Source organism: Fundulus heteroclitus, chromosome 15 (assembly GCF_011125445.2).
Source record: "Fundulus heteroclitus isolate FHET01 chromosome 15, MU-UCD_Fhet_4.1, whole genome shotgun sequence".
NCBI lineage: Eukaryota > Metazoa > Chordata > Actinopteri > Cyprinodontiformes > Fundulidae > Fundulus > Fundulus heteroclitus.
Window position 1 is genome coordinate 9,538,923 of NC_046375.1, and position 25,906 is coordinate 9,564,828.

General features: G+C 39.0%; 1 protein-coding gene across 3 annotated transcripts in view; it reads right to left on the minus strand.

Annotated features, from left to right (window-relative positions):
* The window catches only part of LOC105929540 (protein eva-1 homolog A), a 119,090-nt gene that overhangs the window by 23,336 nt on the left and 69,848 nt on the right, over positions 1-25,906 (minus strand). Inside the window, exon 1 of one of the 3 annotated variants that reach the window (XM_036147337.1) lies at positions 12,623-12,646. The exons of 1 other annotated variant lie outside the window; for it this stretch is intronic. The gene's annotated coding sequence lies outside the window, so the exon portion shown is untranslated. Of the gene's footprint in view, positions 1-12,308; positions 12,487-12,622; positions 12,647-25,906 lie in introns of those variants that run through there. One more of the 3 variants, XM_036147336.1, reaches the window with a different exon arrangement.

Sequence of the window (25,906 nt, forward strand, 5' to 3'; positions counted from 1 at the left end):
GATGATAACAAATGATACCAAATACTGGTTTCCTCGTACAGCCCCAACAGGGGCTCTGTGTTTGCTACAGTATGATATTGAGGTGAGTTGTGCCCCCCCCCCCTTTCTGAGTTTCCATCACCTTGCTTTCTCATTTGTTTCCTCACATTGAACAGGCGGTCAGCTCGTTTGTCCTCGGGGAACACCACACACGCTGGGATATCAGGCCAAGACAATCCAAAATATTCAATATCCCTGATTTGAGGTCAGAGCGGTCCCGACGTCCATCTGAGCAGAGAAAATCACTCTTAAACACACCAAACAAGTCTGAAAAATCTCATAAGTGTATCTTAAGAGCCACCCCAATAAACGGGGCATCTTTAAGATTGTTGGAAGGGGAAGATCAGGGCAAAAATAGGGCTAATTGTCTTGTAGTGTGAATCTGGCATAAAGCGTTGCATAGTGCATTGAACCTTCAGCCCAAAATGGTCAAATGATTATTACATGTGGGAAGAAAAACTACAACTCCCCTGCAAAAGGTAACGTGCGATGCCTCAATGCAATAGCACATTTAACACGCTTCATGCCAATGGATTTCCTTACATTTGGGTTCGCATAAGACAGGAATCCGCATCAGAGCAACTCAACAATCACATCCACAGACTGGCACTCTGGGCAAAACCAATGTATCGTACAAGCCACCTAATGCATTCGGACCACATACCGAGTGCAATTACCAGACTAATCCGTTCCCAGCAGAGCAGTTTTAACATGATTCTACTGTCAGCTATTATTAGAACCAGATCCAAAGTTAGACAGTAGTAAGCAGGTGTTACTACAGAACATGCTCCGCAGCTGTTTGTGATCAACAGACAGGGAGGACAGATGAGACAGGAAAAGAGAGGAGGACAGCCTCTATAAACATCCCTCATCTTAATTTAATTTTTTTTGGCAAAGGTGAAGATATACAACAGAGATTTTTTAAACATACCTGCAATGCATACAGACCCCACAATGAGTCTGGGGTCAACCGATCAAGGTAAAGGCTCAGATTTATGTCCAATGTGTGTTTCCAATCACGCTGTAGAGATATTCTGAATACAGCCCGTTGTCTGTCTCTGACACAGTCTATATTTCCTGAGACAACCAATACATGCACTGCTGTCTCCTGTGACTCCAGCCGACTCAGCCGTGGCTTTAAAACAACTTGAGCCCAAACAGATGTGGAGGCATGTCCTCGGGGTTAGGAGAGCAGAACGACAGATCACAGGATATCAGCCGAGAGAGGAAAGCTAGACTCAGAAACAGCCGCAGACACTTTTACAACGGTCTTTAAAATAAACACCTGCTGCTGCAGCTGAAGTGCCCAGCACAGATCAGAAAACCTACAAATGTAGCCACACACTAGCAGTGAAAAAAATTAAGCTAAGCCTTCCAGCAATCTTTATGACCATTTTCAAATTAATATTAGATTTGTACAGCTTTTAGTGAGAAGCATCAAGTATTTTAACCACTGTTAATGGAGGTGTCTTAAGAACTGCAGAAACCCGAGGGCCAGCTGTGGCTGACAGAGGCAGCAATCTGATCTGCAAGGCTTTGCTTTTCTTACAATACCTCATAGTGATTTGACATAAGCCAGACTCGTGTGAGCATATACATACACTCAGATGTATAGCGCAGAGTAAATCTCCAGCACTCAGCCGCAAGACTGAGACGACGGAAGACAGGAAGTAAGAGTGGGGGAACAAAAACAACTTTGACTTTCTCAGCGGATTGATGGAAGTAAGATGGCTGTAAACTGTTTTTAATATCTGTAGATGTAGATGAATGGCTGTCTGCAGATGCACAGAAATAGCACCAGGAAAAAAAAAAGAAAACTTGATCCACAGAAGCATATTTCTAGAGGTCTCAGTTAAGATTTTATCTGAGATTTCTTGGTAGAATTTTGTTCATTTCCCACAGAAACCTATTGCAACTATATGCAGCCAGCAGACATGTTGTTTCCTCTCTAATCCAAACACTTAGCACACATTATTGCCCAAATGGAAGATATATGAGCATCAAAAAGTTTTTTTTTCAATTTATCAAAATGAGTAAAAATACTTTTTGCGGCCTTCAGAGGATCATTTAATAAAAGGAAATTTCAAATAAAGGTTGCACTGATTTAGATTAAACAGGCTCTTAGATAGGACAAGGCCACTCATGAAAACACAAAGTATGTGGTTGTTGGGCTCTAAGAGGATATTGGAGTCATAAAAAATAAAAACAGTAGAAATGTAAAAAAAAAAAAAAAAAAAGCACACGACTTCTGTTTCTTGATTTTGTTTGTTTTATTGCCTCAATTACATTTCATCAAGCACTATTAAAGATATATGTACTCTGCTGACACTAAACAAATGGCTTATTTTCTTAAAAAGGCTACATTAGCTCTATGTGATGTACTGCCGACTTGTCCGTGACATGACCCATCAATATTCCACTGACCGGAACAGAGATAAACGTCTGTTCCGGTTTTATAATGATGTAGAAAATAAATAGAAGGATGTACCACATTAGTTTGACTTTAATGAGATTTAATCAATATGCATAATCACAGACGCATTTTGGTTCAGAATCTCTTGGGAAGAAAAGGAGAAATATGCCCGGACTGTGTTTAGTTACCCTTTCTTTAATCTCTGTATGTGGACACATTTATTACCACATCTGGTAAAGGTGTTCAAAAGGTCAACCCTACCATGGTTATTTTGCTGCTGAAAATCTTTGCCTAGTCTAATCAAAGGTCATGGTTCCATTTAACTTCCAGTGGAGTTTGTTAAACGTGTACATGTTTTCCTTGGCATTAATCCTAAAAACCATTGGGTAGAGAGCATGTAATCCTTGTTATAAACTCTTTAGATTCTTCTCAATTTTTTAGAGGGAGAGTATGCTGCTGTAACTAATTGTGAATTTATTTTGAGGTGTTTTACACAGCTTTACCAATGATAATATCTAAATATTGTATATATGTATTACACAACACATGATAGTTCTCATTAACCTGCAGTATTTTCCTTCACCTTGTTGAAGGACATCCTCCTTTAGAGTTAAGGAGGCAGGACACGGCAGTAGGTGTCATAGAAAAAATAATCTTCCGTATTGGCACAGAAGATCAGTTGCCTGAGCTCCAAACTAATGTTTCAGACATTTGCATTCTCGCATATAGGATCACTAGTTAATGCAAAGAACTGCTCAGGGAGGCGGTGCATGCACGAAATTTAGCTAAAAACAAAAAAATTGGAATTTAGCTAAAAGACAAACAAACAAAAACATATTCATTGCATATCAACTTTCATTTTCCACCAGGGAGATCCCAAAATCTTTCAAATGTAAAAAAATAAATAAATAGAAAACACCATCTCAATATCCAGATAGTTTGGCAGAAGCTAAAATCAGCCCCATGGAGCCATGGGAGCACTTTCGACATGCCAAGTACAACTTGGAAAGCTGGCTGAGCTTTAGCTGACGGTGTATTTATGCACATTGATAAAAAAACAAACACAACGTGAGAGAAGCGTCCAGCTTTTCAGTGTGGGCCTGTGGGTGGAAAATTCCCCACGGGACAAGAGTCAGAAAAGTTAAAGATAACTGAAGCTGCTTATGGCAGACAGACAATCCGGTTTTATTTGATTGTTGGACTATTCAAGACCCAAAGCTGGTGGAATGGAGATTTTAGAAAAGTGAAATGTAATTTTCTAAACCAAAAACCAGTTCTTAATTGTCTATCTTAAAAAAAAGACACAGACACTCCCAAATATTGCTCCGTGATTGCGTTTATGAAAACGAGCAAAATAGAGCATTTCTATGATAAAAACAGTTGACACATAAAATTCCACATTGCTAAATCAAATGTGTAAAATTGCAATGCTCCATACGAATCAGTGCTGCAGACCTAAGGGGTTCCCACACAGTTTGGCGGAACCACATTTTCTATCACACCCGAATCACATGCAGCCACATGGGCCGCTCCGTACCAACATAAGTGACTGCCTGCATTAGAATAGCAGCTAATCATAAACCCCACAACAGCGCACACAGCCCAAAAGTAGCAGAACCCAATCTGGGCACTGGGTGTCATGTTGCAGGCAGGAAACAGATGGCCAACTGAGGGAAAAACGCAGAAAAAAAATTATGCCAAAGAAGGACACAGAAACAGCTTTCCCTCCCTCTTTTTCTCTTGCCATTCCTTCTTCCATCATCGCTTGCATCTCTGTTGAAGGGAAAAGGAAGGGAGTCCGACCGCTACGGTGCTTAGAGGGCAGATCAGTGGGCTCTGGCCCGAGATCAGAGTGATGGATGTTCTCTGGGAGATTTTATAAATATCAACTCTGCAGGATTGTACTGTACTGAGCCACACTGGAGCTCTGAGCCTGCAGGCTATTTAAGATAGACTCCGGGACTAATACCAGAAGGGGGGGAAATATATTTTAAGCCTTTAGCAAATATTATTATCCAGAGACATCTGTGACATTCATACTGAAGATTAAAAACTCACTTCAGCTTTCAGTGCCTTGTAAAAGTATTCACATCCCTTGAAAATCTTCTAATTCTGTCATGTAAATTGCAGCCACAAATACCAATATAGATTACTGGGAATCATTGCAAAGAAAATTAGGCCTGGTTTTCACATTTCGATTTGCAAATAAAATTCTGAAAAAGTGTGCTTTTCTATTCATCCCGCATTGGTCTGATACCCCGATAGTCGGTAAATAGAGTCCACCTGTGTGTAATCTAAAATCTGTAACAAACCACTCTTTAATCCATCTGAAAATGGTGAGAGTATGGCACAACTGCAGTCTGGCACGACATGGCGGCCCACCCACACTGACAGACCAAGGTGGACATTAACCAGAGAAGCAGTCAAAAGGCTCATGGCAACTCTGGGAGAGCCACAGAAAATCAACAGCACACGTGGGTGAATCTGCTGACCGGGCAACGATCAGTTGTGCGCTTTGCCAATCTGTTCGTTTTAAGAAGGAAACCCGTTTGAGGGCTCACAGCAAGCATGTGGAAGAGGGTTCTCTGGTCCGGTGAGACCAAAATTTAGCATTTTGGCCTATATGTTGAATACCACCAACACCAAGCATCACCTTGAATACACTACCACTATGGTGAAACATGGTGGTGGCGGCATCATGCTGTTTGATGCGTTAGATTGGTCCATCCAAAGTTCAGACCTGAATCAGGAATATTTGGGAAAACTTCAAAAAGGGATTTTCACAGATGATCTCCATCCACTTTGACTGAGCTTAAACTATTTTGGAGAAAAAGAAATCCTTTTTGAAAGAAAATGATTAGCCACGCATCTTCTCCCCTCCACTTTAGAGTTATCCACGTTAATAAGAGACTTCTTACAACGTTGGGCAGTATCAGTAAAGATACAGACTCAGTAGTAGAGACCGATAACTAAACACAATCTGTTAGGTTTACTTCCTCCTGCTCGACCCCGCATGGCCTTTGCCTGGAACGCAGAGGAGACCTATAAGCGACTGAATGCAGATAACCTTTGACCCGCTAAACAACAATTACAAATCAATACTGTCTGAAAAAGAGCCTCCCCTCCACCGAGGACACGTGATAAGTGGACTGACCTCGGTTGTTCCAGGCCAACATCCATCACATGTTTACTTTAGCTCCGCGTCCTGTGTCCCCCCCCCCCCCCAAATTGCCATTGTCAGATCTTTATCAACAAAAAAAAGAGCTATCACGCCAAAACCATCTCAGATCATGTGACACTTAGGAAGTTTCCGGTCATCAGTCAAGGACTTTGACAGATTCAGGCTGTTATCAGCTAACTGCGGGGCTTCAAATGTCGCTTAACAAGTTTAAGATGAAGTCAAGTTTCTAAACAGTTCCAAATATCTTTTGCATGTTAAAGTTGAAAACAAAAGGATTAAGTGATCATAACATTCTGGGCACTCTGATTTGATTAAGGAATAAATAAATACCGACGATACAAAGATGTGCAGAGACGTTTAACACCTCATTACCTCATACCCTTAGTTGTAAGAATTTACAGACATCTTTAAAAGATTTCTAAGACCCGAAAACCAGCACGGGGAAAACTACTGAAGCAACGCAACCCAAAACACATGTTTACTGTGTAAAAAAAAAAACCTGCTTCATGTGGCCTGGCTTAAACAACATGTTAAGATGGAAGCCTCTCCTCAAATAAATGTTCATTAAATTTGCACCCTGTAATCCTGCTTCAAAACATTTCAACCTTTATTGGAGGTCTTGAAGGATGGGTGAGGAGTGTTTGGGCTTTTTGAAAGTCTCCAGACTTCTAATAAACAATCAGGCAAGCTGAAATATAAAGGAGAAAAAAAACACATTACCTCTTCCTCTATCACCGTTCTTTCTTTTGCTCCATTTTTTTAAGCAATAAAAAGCAGTAAGTAAAAAGCGTAAACGTCAACATGTGAGCGCGGCTTGACATCCGTTCATTTATTTAGACTACAAGTTGACAACAAGCTCCATGAGAATAAAGCAGTAAATGTCTCTACTTTCTTATTTAGTGCTTCACTTTTTCTTTTTCACCCACACCTCGATTCGTTATTTTTTTTTTTCTAAAACAAGTTTCTGCTTATTTCTGCTCAGGCAGCGAGTGTTTTTTTGGCTCACAGCAATCTCCGTCCCTCAGAACAAATTGAGCTTAATGGGGGTGAGTCAGGGTGAGGTGACAGAGGAGAGAGGAGATGGGGTAAGCAAAACGAGGATTGTAAAAACACGCCACATGCTATTCCAAGCCAGCTCTCAGGTTGAGAGCAGCAGAATGAACGGTTTTCCACAATGGCATTACTGCAAGCACCGCATCCAACTAAAACATGTACACAGTAATGCAATTTAAACATGCCAGTGAGAGGATTATCTGAGCTTTATCTTTTATTCAAACTTTTTTTTTAATCTTAAACTCTATTCCAGTTGGACGTATTGTGTGTGACCATGCGTTCTTTTGTCTGTAAAGGTCCTGGAAACCTTTTCTAGCTAAACTTATTTCAGTACCGCACGGTGAGGGCGAAGGCTAAAGCCCTTTTTGCAAAAGAATAAATGTGTTGGCAGTAGAAGACCCTTAACAGTCGAGCGAGTAATTAAACCAGAGCTGTGGAGCATGAGGTAAATTTGGAAAAGTCTAGTGTTGAGGCACATACCTCCTTTGTGTGTACATGTCAGACTTTAGCTGAAGGTGTGTATGTTTGCTCACTTCCCCGTCTGGCCAGGTTTGTGTATCCTGGCCGCTGGTCAACTGGTATCTGGCCGTTACTGCTCACATTCAATTAAACGGGGGCTATTTGACACCGGCTTCTTTACAGAAATGATGCCTTTGAATTCTAGTTTCAGAAAGCGTAAACAAGCGACACGATAATTTGTTGTCTGTGGCGATTTAGCCCCACAGTACTGCAAACAAGTCAAGTGCATTTGTTAGCCCCACACTGTGGGCTAGAAATGCAACACTTGTGAGATAACAATCAAAACATGCACTCCATGCATCTAAATGAAACAACACATTACCAACGGTATATATTTTGTGTTTGTTTGTATTCAGATAGTTTTAAAGGGTGCATCTTTTTGAAAATGTAATTTTTCACCCTGGCCCTGATAGAACTAAATAAAATCAATTGTGTTAGAAAAGTTCTCCTTTGTAAACCTTAGTGTTGGGTATTTAACCCTTTAACCCTTGAGTAACCTAGAGGGCCAGTTTGATGGTAGAAACCTTCCAGATTAAAGCTTTTCAAGAGGTTATCTGGCTTGCTGTCAAAAGGCACATATCTTTTAGCCTTCAGCAGTAATATTTGAATATATTTTTAACATACTTTATGAAACACTTCCTATGTACTTGTAGTCAGAGGGATGTTCTATATAAAACTGCAACCAAACATTAAGTTCATTTGAGAAAAAGAAAAATCAAAAATTCAGTCTTTTGGTGAACTGTGAATGCTCCATATGCCAGCCACAAGGTGCAAGTGGCAAAGTTTGCTATTTACTGTATCAGTGAGGTGTTTCAAATTAAAGTCAAAGAAAGAAAAAAAAACATGAATATTTAAAAGGAAACCATATTTTCTACAGATACATGTTCATTCAGGCTGCTACAACACTTCTTTGGGTGTTGGTGATTTTACTCCTTGGCCATTTCATACCTTTGCAGTTTTGAGCACTTCATGCATGACGTTTTCAGGTATGAAAGTCCCCCAAAGGACATTGATTCAAGACCGCCTTGGAGACGTTTGAGGAAGTGTCCAACATCAGAAGATAAAAGCAAGACGTGATGCTTTTAATGTCTGTATTTCATGGACAACTACATACTTGCAAAGTTTTATTAACATCTCAAAATTAAGCTAAGAATCTACTTTTGGGAACACAACCATAGGAAGCAGGCATGCTAACTGCGCTAATCATGCTAGTTGTTAACAGAAAAAATGCCAACGATAAGTGCGTTTAAAATGTCCACTTTGTAATAATCAGTTTTACAGCACAAGCACAAGACCAAACGAACAAGTGTTGCATCTACAAATATAAGTTTAAGTTTTGAGCCTTAAGGTGTTGGAGTTCTGTGCTCCATGTGGGCGAGCCTCAGTAACCTTTCCCTGTCTTACCTCAGTGACCTTTGAATTCTGCTTAAATCTGAACGACTTACCCTGCAAATCTCACTGGGAGACTAAGAATTGCCCATAGCAAAGAGGTTCCCATAAATCTCTCAATACAGAACCAGTCCAGGCAATAACGCGGACATCAGAAGGAAGATAAAAGCACAGGTGTTCTAAGAGAGGACGGAAGAAGTCTCTTTAAACTACAATTGTGTTAAAATACAAAGAATTGGCTGAAGAGGAAAGGAAATGCTATTAGATCAACTAAAAGAGAAGAAAAACCAAAGAAAGTAGTAGGCGGCTGTAGTACATAAAACTTGATTGTTTGGCTCCCAATGAGTATTAGAGTTCGTTAACAATTAAAACTACAATAAAATAAAACATGAACACGTAATGACGGTTGTATCAGAAATGGAGATGTTCACTGATGTTGGGTCAGGCAAGAGGTGCGTAAGTGCCCCAGTAAACCCTACATATACGTAAATTGATGCACGTTGGTGTTAAAAGAACTCTCAGTATAGTCATCTTAAAATATTTTCATAAAGAAATAACTTTTCTCGAAAAGAACAGGAGAAGTGTCAAGAGGAAAGTTAGAGGATGGAAGGAAAAAGAAAACACCTCTTAAGGAGAACTGAAGCCTTGAGGAATGCATGCTGGGCTTCAAAAACAGAGAACAGAGAAGGAAAGGATAAAAATGAAATGAAGGGTAGAGAAAAAAAAGGGAGGGGGGGCAGAAAGGACTTTGCTTTCTGTGAGAGAACCAGACATAAGCTCAGTACAGTGCCAGGTGCCATTCAGACTACACAAAATGAATTAAGCCATTTGACTAAAAACAGCGAAAAGGGGTGTTAGAGGGGGCAAGTGTGTGTGTGATGGTCCAGCTCTGCTGTTTTTTCTGTTTTCAAAACTGATCCATAGGTCTTATCTGAAGGCTGGACCCAAATCCAGATTGATTATCACAGCGTTGTGAAACACAGAGTCACAGAGAAAGAGCTACAAGAAGTGAGACAAAGAAAAAACAAAAAGACAGAGAAACTCGTTCAGTTTGCCTACAAATCGGTTTTTGCCGCCATTCCCAATCTCTACCTCCTACATCTACAAAGAGAATGCAGAGCGCTAATCTGGAATAACAAACAGAGGCACACTAACGTCCTGTGTCTGTGCTGTAAAACTCCAGCAACGCAAATCCTCCCCCTTCCTCCCCTGCTAACACAAACCACACACTAATTCATAAATTACAAACAAAGAGTCCCTTGTGGTTTGGGAGGGTCCGGGCCGACACTGCAAACTGGCACTAAGGGGGAACGGCCGCGCATCAATTAGAGGCAAACCTGGCTGGCAGGGAGGGGTAGGTGTGGGTGCAGGCTCAGAAGGTTGCAGGCTCCCATACCATCTACCATACGTTTAGGTTTGCGCGTAGCATGCAATAAAATCGGCAGACCATTTGGAAGCAATCTAAACAATCTAAACTTTCTCCAGTACTGGCAAGCCGATGTTTTGCGCTTAAGCCAAGGCCGCTTCACACTTTAGGGGTGGGACGAAGAAATGCTGCGTCTAAAACAATTTAGATAGTGCCTTTAAACACTAATATCGCACATGTTCATACAGATGGAGGCAATTCAAGACTCAGCTCACACCTGGCACTAAAATCCATTCCAGATGGCGCTAAACACAGGTATGAATGCACTCAAAATGTTTCAAGGATGGATTACCTTCAGAAATTGAGTTCCCTTTCATCTACATTGCATTGTTAGGCTGAACAGAAACCAATCCTATGTAAAAAAAAATGTATTTCTGCCCAAAATTTGTGTCAAGAATAAGACATGAGAACTCCCAAACCAGGGTAGCAAGAACAGAATTCAGCTCTTGGACTGGGAACATCTCTTCTCAAAGTGTACATGGAAGCCTTAAGTCACCCCTAGAAGTATTTCCTTTCTAACTTCAAAATAAGAGTGTCAAAAAAAACCTCAAACATAAATACTGCCTCATAATATCAGGGCCCATAAAAAAATAGTCTAGGTAACCAGAAAAACTCCCAGGCTAGGGAGCGCTTCAAATGTCTCTTTTTACTTTTACAGGACATATCGTAGTATGTAAATATTGCAAGAACTGATTTAATGAGAGTTAGTATAGCTAGTTAGTATGAATCGAAGTACACATTTTTTTTGGCATTATAAGGTCGGACAAATGAGCACAGCAAAAAAACAAATCAAACAAAATGACAAAAGTATGGATTTTTTTGTAGCTGAAGCAGAACATGAGAAAAATGCTTGTTTGCCTTTTTGCCCAAAGAGTCAGTTCATAAGAAACCAGATCAGTCCTATTCCAGTATTTATGGATAGATTTCAACCAGGATGGAGGACAGTTGTTACCAATGGTCTTGGGAGCAGTGCTAAAGGAAATAAAACATTTATAGACTATATGCAGAAAACCCAAACCAAGTGGTATATTTGTAAAATCAGACATGCATGCAACAGCAAGGATCTGGAGTTTAATTATCATTAACGACTCTGTTGGTTACAATTTTGATCAATTTATCATAGCTCTGTTAAAAAATAAGTACAATTGTTTTTTTTTTTGTTTTTTTTTTTTTTACTAAGGAACAGATCATTAATTGTTTTACATATTTAAGGCACATACAATAAATAAATTGTAACATACTTTTGCCTTAGACCCTTTGGGCTGTAATCCCTGTAAAAAAAAAATGGCACAATTAACTCTAAGTATTATTTATCTAATTATTTAGACTTCAAAACCAAAATCCTGAATTTCTTATACTAATTATTCAGCCAACAAAGAGCATAACTATGTTAGTAAAACAGGTCAATAAATACATATCTGCACATGTATTAATTGAACAATTCACAGAAAAACTTTAATATCTGTGTATTTTTCCAATTTTGACATTTTAGCTTCACAAACAATATGGTTCCCTACTTTTCTTCCGCTTTACCATCACATGTTTTTCCTGTTTTTGTTTTTTCTGCTTCATAAGCTTTTAAAGACTGGAGAGCTTCAACTTACAAGATGTGCGTCTTGGTCTGATTTAGTTTTAAACAGAAAATTACCGATTGATTAGCACAACAACAATCAGCAAACTAGTTTAGATAATAACTGGATGAACATCTTGAATAGCTTTTCTTTCCACAATAAAGTACTTTAATAGAGTTTCAACGGCACATTTTCAGTGACTATGTAAAGTTTAAGTCAGCGATTGGCCTTTGCTGAGAAAATCTCACCACCTCTCCTACTTTTACTATATTCTGCATTCTGCGGTTGAGTTAAACACCAGCCAAATCAGCGCATTCACCATCCATGGTCAATCTAAAACATGTAAGCAAACACAGGAGTTATCAAAGTAACAGTAGAGTCAGAGTTTATGTCACGTTCAGGTTTGCATGCCTGCAAATTGCTCCTCAGTGCCTGGTTCGCATGAGTGCAAAACGTTCACATCTCAAGCTCCTCATATTCAACAGAAAAAAAAAATAAGACACAATAGTAAGATTAACAGAGACATTTCCTTTTGAAGTTAATTCAGCCCTATAGGAATTTTTTTATCTTTAAAGATCCCACAAGTTTAAAGTTCTTAGGATGGAAATATGTGAGCCAGTCTCAGCCCCAAACTTTAGCAGCTTCAGCTCAGAGGAAGACAGACAGAAATAGAGAAATTCAAGAGCGTGTTCAGGCAGAAGCGAAGGGGACACTTACATACACATTGCTGAATGAAAAAAAAACGTCCACGGTTAACTTCTTTCTGTTTAAGCAAGCATACGAATCTGTCCGGCGTGTCAAAGACCCCCTCTTCTGTCCCGCCACGAGCGCTGGAGCTATCTTGGTCGTAAAAACAAATGCTCACGTGAATAGTCCACTGTGGGTCTGAGCAGAATCAGAGAGAGTGGCCCAAAAAAGGAAGCACAAGGAAGGAGGGAGGGAGGATAACAAAGAATAGCCCCTTTAAGAAGGTATGGTCCTTCATGGTGACTCCCCTTTTTTTTAGCCAAATAAAGTACACGGGGAGTTACCTCTTTCTTTGCCCCTCTGAACCGGAGAATGAGGATTCTTCTCTTTTAAGCTCTGCCTTCCTTCCTACTCTCAGTGAGAGCGAAAGTTAAACCTGGCTTTACACAACTGGAATGTGACAGCAGGACAGAGAGAGAGCGAGCGCGAGAGAATGAGCTGGAGAGGGAGGGTAGAGAAAGGGAGATGTGGGACATGTGTAGTGTCCACCTCCACTGCTGTGTGTGAGTGAGCAGTCAAACAGAATTTCAAAGGGGAGGGACGGAGCGAGCCATAGACGACGAGGAGGAGTGGACGGGGGGGGGGGGGGGCGTGAGTGTGAGAGAGTGAGTGCGAGACAGGCGGAGACGGAGAGCAAAGACAAATGTCAGAGTGTAGCGCCGGGAAATTACTTGAGAATTTCATTCAACTAATCCTGGAAATCTGGAAACGGGACGCGAAAGAGCCGGAGCCGCGTGTAACTGAAGACAGTGGAATGCTGGAAATACGAAGATGAGACATTTCGTATACAGCATTTCTAACTTTTAGGAGAAAAGTGTTATCAGAACTGTAATAGGCAGAAGTTTGAGGGAAACATGACCTCTCAAAAAAATCTTGTTTTGAGAGGAAGCAATTTCCTTTGCAAACAGTTTTTTGAGTTTTAGAGCCAAAGAAGTAGTATGAAGCACAACAAAGTGTAGAGAATAAACATTGTTTGGCGGAGTAATGGATTAAAGAGAACTTTAAGTATGGAGACTCATTCCAATTTAAGAGTGATAGATTTTTATCCTTTAACCTCATCATGACAGAATAACTGTCTGTAATCTTTTTTTCAGCAGCACCCATGCTGCTTACCAGTGCAGCTAAGTTTTAAAAATCATTGTTTTTCGGCTATGTGCTTGTGCACAGCTTGCAAAACCTTGGCACGTCCATTTTATATCTAACAAATGTGGTAAAGGTGTTTTCCAACCTTAATGATGTTCATGGTGGCAGTAATGCAGTATGGGCACCTAAACATTCCTTAGTGGAACCTCAGTGACAGGGACAAGCTGAGTAAGTGAAACAGTAAATATTGTTACACGGTCTACCACTTTAACACACCTCTGAAAACAAAAACACAGGAGCAAAGAGTGAGCTTATTGAGCATTAATCCCGTATGAATTGAGCCAGTTATATATCTACAAATAAATGATAATGCTGCGACTGTTTTAGTGAATGGATAATCAGAACATCGTTGTAGCTCTCTTAAAATGCTTAGACCCGTGCTGCAGTAATCTCTGTCCTGCAGAAACCTTGTTTGGGTCTAAATATCTGTCACTTTCAAGAAACATTGGCAGAGACTGCAGTGTCCTGAATGCCACAGGTTGAGTGAATTAAGTGGAACACAATCACAGCACTTAAGCACACCATTCAATACTCCTGGAAGGTACTCTGTTGATTTACTGAACTCTGAATGATTTTATTATATTTTAAATATTGATAGATTTTACCTTGTAGATTTTAGCCTGCACTCTCAATCGGCAACTGCCTAATCTAAATCACTCGGGTCAGACTTGGGGACAAAAAAGCTTGGTCAAGACATCCCTTTTTATCACCATCGTGTTAATGTAATCCCTTACAATTAATGAAGCTTTGCTCACATTTTTCTCCAAAACTCTATTCGTGTATACAGCAATCCCTATACGCAAAATGAATATCAATAATGAACTACAAATAAAAACAACTTTGAGAGTTTTTTTTTCCCTACCTATTTTTTTTCACCAAAACTCAATTATAAAGGAGCAGGAACAAATAAAGACGAATTAGGACAAAGATATATCTAAACATACATCACAATATAATTGCATTTTAAGCTTGCTGGTGTAAATGGTCATCCCAAGCATATTTGGAAAATGACCTGTGAGAGGACAAAACCTACTTCTCTAGCATAAGGTAAATGGATGAGAGGTTTTGATTTTAAAACCTAAGGATGTTGTGACTATACACGAACAAGCCAGTGTTTGTCGCACTTCCCGATGCCACAGCAGAACCCCTGATTCTGTTTTTAACTCAGCTGTGCCACTAATCCATGCTAGATAAACACAGATAGACATTCTGCCAGCATACCTGCAAACAACCCACATTTCTATGTTTAGAATGAATGTTAAGTAAGAAAAGAACAGGTAAGCTAACCCAGAGCCAAAAGAGCAGGAAATAGCTGGGCTGTAATTATTGGGTGCTCCAAGTTGCACCTGGCTAATGGCTATCTTATCCAGTCGATTGTTTACGTCCACTCCCTTCAGTGTTATTATTTATCTCTTGTTAGATATGTAGGAAAGAGTTTAGAAGCGTTCTATATATACATAAATGCACTGCAAACACAAAAAGTACTCTGAACCCAAAATATAGGGTAACACGCCAAACACGTGGAATGGAAAAATGCTGCAAAAGAGAAATGCTGCAATCACAGAAATGACACACACAAAGTGCAAACCCCCACCAGCCGTAGGCCGCTGGGTCTGTGGGCGGATCTGATCTGATAATTTACAGTATATAGCATGTAGCACTGCTATGACAGCTCCTCTGGGAGACGTCTTCCTATTTGTCAAGATAAGCTTGCATCAGTAAATATAAAAAGTAGTGAAGATTTGAATGAAATGCCAGAACAAAACCCCCACAGAAAATCTATTTCTCTGCTCAGCACCTAAAAAAAATTATCTTGTCTCTTACAGCAGCCAAAATTTCAACAAATGACTCAGAACATGCCGGTCTCTGTTCCCCAGCCCGTCCCTCAGCGTGTTTTCACCAACTTAGCAAGCAGAAAAGTTAGTTTCCCATTATTATGGCTCACGCATGTACTGCTGTACCACCGCTCTTCCTACTACACGCGCCACCGATGTGTCCCTCTTTCAAACAATTCCTGAATACTCCTCCTATATATTTTCCAAAATGCTCTTAAGCCATAAGGTTTTCTACGTTTTGCCTAAATGTGTTTGTTTAATCTTTTCTTTTTTTTTCTTTTTTTTTTTTTTTTAGAAATTAGCAAATGAGTAAGCCCATGTAGGACGTTGTGAGCTTTGGTACATTAGCAAACATCTTAACGAGGACTAGGAAGCCAAAGCGGTTCCTAATGGTAGATAAATCTTTAACCTAATCACCAGCTTTGACAAGTCCCATCTCGCATGCTGAGTGGATGGTTTCCTTAGACTGTTTAAAGCCCCATATATGCACTGCTGAGAGAAAAGCTGAGCAGTGGAGGTAATTTGTGGAGGTTAACAAACTAAAAACTTTCATTACAGGCAACTTTAAAACACCAGATCTAAAAAGATCGCCTGTGCCTTTGTGCAAAAGTACAGCATAATTCCAGCAAGATTCCCAAATAATTTAATTTTGACTCCCAGCCCCCCAGACAGACCCCCCCCCCCCTCCAAACACACACAATATTGCCAACTCTCCCATAATCCCCCTCCTCCTCATCCACTGTAGGAAGAAAACTGAAACCAGCCACAGACTGGAAAACATTAGTCTGCTCCCTCGGTTTTCTGATTCAACATTCTCCGCATATAAACGAAAACAAGACGCACGAGTCACAGATCGGAAAAGATGGAGGTAGTATTTGGGAAAACAATGCGCAGTCGTTGTATTTGACAAGTTTGTTGGGTTCTTGTTCAGGTGTGCCTAGTTTTGCAGTTTGAAAAAGCGGGTTCCCATTTAGGAGGAAAAAAACAGAAGTCAATTTTCGCATGTGCTGAGTAATATATTTGTTTTTATGTGAAGCCACACACATGACTGCCTGAATGTTAAGGGGTTTTGTCTATTATGTTACCTGTCTAAAGAAGACAAATGCTTGACTGAGCTGAATGCGGAACATTCCTCCACTCTGGAAAGAGCTTCCTATGCAGAGCGCTGCAACGGCTATTTGGACATAAGTGGCTCTGACTCCCGTCTGCAGAACAATAGACTTTAGAAAGTTCACCAGTTGTAGCAGACATTATTGTTAACATGGAACCTGGCCTTTTTTTAATAGGGCCATAAAGACAGGAAGGATCACACAGAGAAGTCATTGCTTGAGTTAATTGGGATGACTAGGAGGGCAGAAGGAGGAGAATCCAGCAGCGCTAATTTCAGCAACATTTAAAGAATGCTACATTAACTAAATAAAACGGCAAAAAATGTAAATAAATAAAAACATAATGAAACAAAAATAATAATAATAATAAAGAAAGCTGTTTTAGTCCTGTTTCAAATATAAAAAAATGTTAAAATTTCTTAACAAGAAACGAAATAGCAACATTGCAAGTGATACATTATTTAATAATTCTAACCTGGAACAACATTAAACATTATTTCATATGAAACGCTAAACAAATGTCATGCATATACTTCCATTTCCTGTCTCGTTTACTGTTAGGACAATCGCTTTACACAAATTCATTCATCCAACATGACATTGTTGCAATACAAAACCCATGGTTTAACAGTAAAGCCAAGACAGTGCAACAATTTATAAATATTAAACATACAAAAACAAATAAGAGCAGAAAACTAAGTAATTTTTTTAGTCAGTTTTTACTTGTTTGTTTCAGTTTCAGCCATTGTCTCGCTTGTGTACTAAATTGAGTGTCAGACCTAATACTAAGAAGGATGACTGCCCAAGTATGGCTGTACAGTATGTTGCCCTATTCTGTAATTGTTTTTTGTTCCATCCCTAGTTCTAACTCTGTCATCTTGTTTATTTACCATCTGGCAGAGTATTTCTGAAGCCATGGCTTTTACACAGTTGAAAATGCATTTTTAGAAATGAGGAGTCTATAAAGCTGTCAACATTTTGTAAATTATATTGCTTGCTAATTCGGCAGGAATGTCATTTGACAGGTTTCTGATCTTACGCTAAGAGCATGGTTATACAGCCTAAGACCAAAGGGATGCTGCTGTAGCTTGACTGGCTTTGCTTCAAACTGTCATACAATATAACAAAGAAAATACCATGGCATGAATACTCTGTTGTACTGCTTTAATTAACTTAATTTAAAGTAAGAATTTTAACTCATTCATTTGATTTATCTCCATTCCTTTAACATTTAATTAATTTGTTTTCTTTGTAATCACAAAGGATATCCACATTGTAATTTTATAACTCCAAAGATTATTTGTAATTCACTATAACACACCTGCTACTTCCTCTGCTATCTGTTTTTGTTTTTGCTGACACACAAAATGGGGTAATTTATTTAACATCTGGCTATTTTCTAGCTTTTGGTAAACCATTAATATATAAACTAAAAAAATAAGGGGGATGAAATTAAGCAGTGAGGAGTTTCTAGTTGGCGAGTTTTTGAATAGAACCAAACAAAAGTGGGAGTTGTCTCACCATATGTTAGCCTTAGCGTTTGGACTGGAGTCTTTTAAAGAAAAACACAGCAAACATTGACTATGCTATGATCTTATTTAGCGTCCATTCAACATATGATAACGATACACTTTGTAGTATGTGCAAACAGAGCTGATGAGACTACTGAATGCCCCGGATGTAAATAAATGAGTCAGTCATACCAAGCTACTCTCTTAGCAGTCTTATCTTGTTGGTTTTCTCTCCTCAGTATAGCCCAAACTATATGTACAAAGCACAATCAAAGCGTCTGAATGACTCACAGTTCCGTCTTTACCTTGTAGATTTTTTGTTTGTTTTTTTTACATCTAAATCTCTGTGGTGATCTCCGGGGAATGCTTAAAGAACAGAACAGGAAATCTCCGCGTAGCTGGGTGCTGCCTTTACTAAATGTGTTTGTATGCTGATATTTGCGGCCGGAGATTTGTGCAAGCCTTGTTTTAAGCATTCTGGGATTGCCAGTTTTCTTGATTTCTTAGCACTCAGAAATAACCAGGTAACCAGATTTCACAAGAAAACTAATACTACGATCAGTGAGTGCTTGGGTGAGGACATCATATATTTTCCAGGCCCTCAAGATGCTGGCACGGACAGTTCTGACCCAATTAACAAGCAGCTAGCTCCAATTATCCTAATGCTAATTTATAGACTAATTCTGAGGAATGCAGAAGGCCGAGCTTTTAAGCTATTGCAAGGGAATCTTATGTCACCGCAAGTGTGCATTTTCTAACGCGTGACTGTTTGCTTGTTTTGCGCTTCAAATGAGAGGTCTGAGTGACAGTCACATGGGTTTAAATAGGAATGAGTTGAATACCACACGTAGCGGAAATGGCAGATCACTAAGAATAATTTAGATTTCACAACAAATACAGTGAGATATCTTGGTTCTGCGTTATATTTTACTTTTGAATTAGGTCAGCTGTCTGGAATGTGCAAAGATTAACGATAATTTATTTTTCAGAGCTCTTTGGCTGTATTCTGTAGCTTCACATTTTAAAGTCTTTAATTTCAGTTTTTTGTTAAGGTAAAAGCCCTTGGCTGAAGGAATGACTGTGTTTTATAGATGGGTGGTCATGTTATTTTAATAATCAATGTATCCTTGCACCATTGCCCTCTGAGTTGAAATCTAATTTAAATACCACATGCCTACAGATTCCCACCCCTAAAATGCACCACACACAGGGACTTGTCACACTGACAGCAACACTTCCTGGTATTAAAGTTGTCATCCATCGAAGAAAGGTGGCTATTTTCTGTATCTGTTGGGTGTTTAGGAAATAAGATCAGAGGAAGTATATATAAGTGTGTTGACGCTGTTCTCCCTGTGTATGTGTGGATCATCCAGATGTACTCTGGCTAACTCACGCAATCCTAAAATCTGACTGTAAGATTGGGTGGTTTCTCTAAATTGCCCCTGGGTATGAGTGTACATGGTTGTTTGTCCGGTGTGTCTGTGTTGCCCTGTGATGGTTGGCGAGTTGTCCAGGGCGTAACCTGCCTACGCCAGAGACACTCCCCCTCTTATAAATTCTCTGACACGCCACCCTCATTTGTTTTATAATGATATGATGTAAAGCAATATGTTATGATATCGTGCACATTGGGCTTTATGTGTGGATACTTCTGGCATCTAACCTATTACTGTCTTTCAGTGATGCAGAGAGAAAAGCTTTGAAACTTTTGGAGGTTTTACAAATTGTTATATATTATTAGAGACATTTTAGCTTTAAAGTTTACTTTTTTAATTAATCCAGACTTTAGAAATAAATACACTGGGGTTATGTTTTGTATTTATAGAGAAACTGGAAACTGCAGGTCAGAGCTTTGCATTTGCATCAGAAATCACAAAGTCTCCGACTGCGCGTTCCTGCAAAGACTATTTTTGCTGATAATAAACTTTGAATATACACTTTTAATTATTTGGCAGCAGGATTGGCTGAATTAACATACTTGCTTTACTATGCGACAGCGACTACTTTTAGATACAAAACACTGACTAAGCTCCTTCAAACTCTGATTAGTCAGGGACTTGGTGGTCAAACCCACTTTGTCCGCGTTAGAAAAGACAGAGACGAGAACACACACACATAATCATTAACACCTGTTGGTCATGATGCATTTCGATTATTTTCGACTCAAAGTTGAACAAGATATCTGGCAGGAGGAGCTGATAAAAATCAGAGGCAATAAAACACCTTTTTTTGGTTCAAGATTAGTTTATTTTTATTACTTTTAAACAGCCCCTCTCTCTCTAGGCTGAGATCACACTGACTAGGCATTCGACTTAATGAGAAACATATGACCGCATCACATACTGTATTGCTGAGCGTGTAAACATTAAAGACAGGGAGAACTATTAAGTTTGGTGTTACTGAATGGGTACAGTTCAGAGCCAACAAATACCAGATGGTGAAAGTAAAGGGATACAAGATGTTCGGCAGACATCAGCTGACTGAACATGCTGGAAAAGCATAAATCTTACAAATCAGTACATCACAGAAACTCACCTGACGTTCCTCAGCCTTATTCACAGATTATATATTGGGAGCCACTTTTTTTTGTTGAACTGCAGTAGACTATTGTGGCATTGTGTTAAAAAGACAACATATACAGTGCTGCCCCCCCGGTAAAGATATTCAGTTCAATTCAGAATTTGCCATTCAACTCAATGGGCTTTAAAAGGTAAACGCGATAAATTCCTATCCATCAATATATAATCAGGTTAAACAAAACAAACCAATCATGTAGAAAACTTCAAATGTGACTACATTTAAATCCTAGGTATATAATACAATGCATTCAAATTGAGCTTAGAATGGTCATTTTAGAAAGGTTGTCTGTCTAAAGAAGCCCTGCAAACAAAAGATGCATTAAAATGATCTAAAATAATTGTCTATTGCAATATTATGTAATGCAGAAAGATCTATGTTCTTTCTTAAATATATTTATTCACTGCAATAAATAAAATCCCACACTGAGAAAGAATTGTTTCTGACGCAATATACCGTTGCACAGCCTTCACAATCTAAATGTCAGTAGAGATTTTTCATGTAATTCATTCTGTACTTAAAAAAATATCCACGTGTCTACAAATGTTCAATTAATAATCCATGATGGACATAAATGTCCCTTTGCACAGAGGCCCTTTACTCTTAGACACTCTTTAAAATGGGTAAGACAGGAGAACATGCCTGCATGTAAAGCAAATGTGTTTTGATCTTGGTTACAGGAAAATATTGACTTACTAAAACTTGCCCATATATACTGCACAGTCAGAGCAATGGTTGCAGGATTCACAACAACTAGAAAAGTGACAGACAAGTTGGCACGACGACCCATGTTTATCATGCCACCACACACAGCGACGAGAGAGACAAGTAGGATAAAGAAAATGCAGTGTCAGCTTTGTGTTATGAGAACAGAGAACATTTAGAGGGTTGCTGCAGCTTCTGCACTGGGATTTAAACAATTTCTTTTTAAACTGTCAATATTGTCGCTATTTTTCTGTCTCCAGAACTTAGGTTACTAAACTGATCATGCAACAAAATGTTTGTATCATGTCCTGGGCCGGTATAACATGTGAGTCTGTTCTGCTCCAGTTCCATTTCCAAGAAAGGCCAAAAACTGATTTAAAATCATGCTAAACTCTAGTTTAGAGATAAAGAACTGAAATTCCTCTTCTGACTGATAACTGTAAAGCACTGAGTCACATACCCATATGTGTGTGCAAGCATCCGTGTTTGTAGATACCTGAAAAAAAAAATCACTCGGTTCAGTGAATGCACCATCAAACACGTATGTGTTATGGGGATTGTGTTGACCAAGGTTCCAGCTATAGAATTAACCATAAGAGGGAATGATGGGTCCCAGCAGCAGCTACTGCCGGCTTGGCTGGACAGCAGCTTCATACAACCGGGCCAAAATAAACATCTTCCCCACAGTCTCCTCTGCTGACATGGAATGAATGTGCATAACTAGACGGAGCATCATTGGCCAATGTGCGTCTGTGTCTATGTTTCTTCTGCAAAACCATTTGTGACTGTTCAAACCCGCAAGTGTGTGAGTTACATCTTTATCTTCCTCTTTTCCCCTGTTACATATAAGTCAGCCCCAAAGCAGCCATATCTGAAAAAACCACAGGCTCCGACGCTGGGATCGTCTTCCGTTAAAAAACACAGGCAGGGTCGATCATTCTGCCACTCACTGAATTATATTCACAGACAAAAGGAACACTTAGAAGCATGAAGGAGAAATGTAATTTAAAGAGGCCTAGTCACGTACCATGACTTCACAAATTATTACGCTAGTAGCTAACTCTGGTTACATACAAAAATATTCCGACTAAATGCACCCTGTTGGCTTATTATATTTTATTTCTGTGTTTTACACTTCATTGTTGGTCTCTTTGTTAGTAAACGAAGTGCTTTTGTGTATATTTGCCATAACAATACAACATGGCTGGAAGTTCGATATTCCCTATGTGTGTATTGAGTAAACAAGGAGAAGCGATGGAGCCTAGACATATATACAACGTTCTAATGGCATTATAATGAATAAATACAATAATAAGTAAATTTTTATTCTTACCTGTGAAAGATAATGCCAATAGATCTGGTTTGTACTGGAAATCGACTGGTACAATTCCACGTGAACACATGAAAGAGGCATCTTCTCAGGGGAATGCCACCTCCAATATGACGGTGATGGCGATGTGTGATTCAGAGCTCAACTAGGCGTCTATGTGTGTATGTCTGTGATGGAGCAGAGCGAGTCAGCAACATCCCGCGGAGATGCGAAAATAAAGAGGTTAAATAACCCTAACCCGGTAGATCAAGTTGGTCTTCGACCACGCCGAGCTGTCACTTTAATGCGAGGCATCAGAGGACGGTCTACTGGCTCTTCCAGTAGCTCAGTCAATTGTTGCCATCTTGCTTTTTCATAAGTCTGCGGTACTGCCGGCAGACGGCACAACAATGTTTATGTCTGCTGGTCTCGCTTGGTGCAAACTTCTTTTCAGGCTCGAAAAGGACTAAGTGAACTCTATCAGGATGAACGCTTGGTGTATATTGTTTTATTTTTAGGATGAATAAAACATTTTTTGTGTTTTCTCTTTATGGTCAAAATATGTGACTAGGCCCCTTTAATTTAAGTTTTAAAAATCTATAGCTACCTTGAACAGGTTTTTTACAGTTTCCATAAACAGTTCTACTATGACTTACTCGCTTTTGTCTCTCCAAGATTATTCCAGTGTTACTGAGATATGGACCCTGCTTGTTAGTGCATATAGTTACAAGATGAACAGATACCTGCGCAGAAATACGAAAGCCTGAAGCCAAAACAGTTTGGTTAGCTGTATTTGCACAAACAAAAAATCCTTACCGCTGGATTGTTTAAATTAAATACCAATTGTCAAAGGACAATGTAAATTTTGCTGTTTTTTTGCATGCATAAAGCATAGCCCTGCTGACTATTAGCGAGACTGCTTTTTTTAAAATCCATCCGGATTGGCTTTACTTTACAGACAGTGAAGCACACCAAACACAAAATGAAATTTGTAGATGGCTGTTGATATTATGTCAGGGATGACACAATGGGTTTTATGAATAATAATGGTAGTAATTCTTATACAGATTTGACAGGCAGGCTGAGAAATGGACATTGGAGCCCCTGGCCAGGTGGTGTACCAAATGTACTACGAAGCAAAAAGTTGCATCTTCAATGGAAATTAGAGCAAACCTGCCACTGTACACAGGGTTGTATGAAATAACTGTATACATGTTGCCTTTATACAGATAATTTACATCCCCTGAATTATTTACAGACAGTAGGTCACCAGCATGCACACCTGTAGGTAAAACAAGGCTGTAATTTGATTTGTGACAAGCACCACAGCAACCTTGCCTGTTCTGTAATCCCGCTGTACAAGCTAGCAGTGCTGGTAGCTCACATAGTTTCATGCAGAGGATAAAATACAGACCCTGCAGAATGGCCAATGTGGTAAAAGCTGAGAAAAAAAACAATCAAACTCCCACACGACGTAACTTTTCCCGAGTAACACATCTGCCAGGCAAGCTTAATAGGTCCTCAACATACTGTCACTTTCCAAATATGATAGATGTTCTTAAAAAGTGCTTATTAGAAGAGACGACTTAATTTATTCCAAATGCAGACATTTTTATGTGTTTTCACTTTTTGACTTTCACCCACTTTTATTTGTTTTATGCTTAAAGACGTATGTGGGTTATAAGCTATAAGTTTGTGATGCCTTTATATACAAAATATGGTTAAGACCTGCAAAATTTAAAACCCCTCCAACAGCATTGTGAATAGCAGCATACCTAAGATCTAGAGAGCAGCAAATTAACATCATGGATCTTTGACTGAAAGCTCCACAGAGACCACTAAACCCTTATTTCTGTCAAAGTACTTTTTTCATTTGATATATTTGATATAGTCCAACAGAAACGTCGTAGGGGGATCTGTTGGGGGCTAAAGTTGAAGCAGTAGCGCAGGTTTTGTGCATGGGGCAAATATATTATAGTACAATTATATTTGGCATTTGTTTAAGATCTTATTTCCATTCTGAGGTTACACACTCAAGGCTGGAGATGACTGGGCAATGTAGCATCCTACAACGGCCCCAAATTGCAAGAAAACCAGCAGAACGCTACAATTAATGAATTTCCTTCTCTGCAACTGGATCGGTTTATTTCAGATTCCCTTAACTACCCTCAAAAGTCTGTGGTGTACGGTTCGAAACAGGCTGTGATGGTTTTGATCTATTATTCCACATAGGAAAGACCTGATGTAAAGCCTTGGAGGGTAGTTTGGAAAAATCTTCCCCTTCATTTTGATATAAGGTTCAAGACTTTAATACCTCTTAGGGGAGAAAAAGAGGAAATGTGCTCGGGATAGGTTTTTTTTTTTTTTACTTCTTGTTTTGGAGTTAATAGGATTAGAATGACTCTTCAGAAATCATGTTTGGTTCAATTTACTTTCAATTTATAGGGATTTTATGTAGCACAGAGTCGCCATTGGGGTTCACTTTACACAGCAGGAATGGCATCAGATACAAAATGATTTTGTGGAGATCTTCAAGTAAATAAATAAATACCATGCCATGCAATTTTTTTTTACAGCCCTTAAACACGTTCTTTACATTTCATTACAGTACAATCACTAAATTAAACTGATTCCGTTATACTTTTATGTTACAGACTAACAAAAAGCAGAGCATAATTATCAATAGGAGAGAAAATGATACACAATTTTAGCCAAAGTTGAGGTTTTTGGCCAATGCAGTATATAACTAACACTGCAAATCCCACTGAATGGGGCAAAATGTGAAAAGGTTTAAGCAGAGATGAATACATTTGCAAGGCATTCTATGACCCAAATATTAACATGACCCAATATATACCTTTTTGCAGTATAAATCCTTTCCCAGATCCTTATGTGTAAATTTGTGGATTTTACTTACTGTTCAAATATGTAGTTAAAAAAAATAATACTCTTTTCTTTGTGTTTGAAACAACAGCTTGAGTTAGTTGTCAGATTGGATCAAATCTGGCACAAAGTTAAACAAAGAATTTTCTTCTCAGTAGAATATATATGATGGAGACTTTGAAGAAAAGTAATCATAGGAAGAAAGAAACTTCAAAAGGTTGCTTTCTGAAAAAAAAAATACCCCACAGAAGATTCATTAATCAGTCTAAGGTAGCTACATTGAAAGCAAATATTTACGTTTTCATTATGAATAATTTTCAGGGTTAGAAATTTGTTTTCAACTTCATTCTCATCAATTATATGGAGTTACATTTTCTTTCTACTTATGGATCTCTGTAGCAGTACTTTGACAAACAAATCATAGGGACTTCCTCCTAAGGGAGAGAATGTAAATGAAGCCTGGCAGCGGCGGCTGTGCAAAGTGTTTGTAATCTAA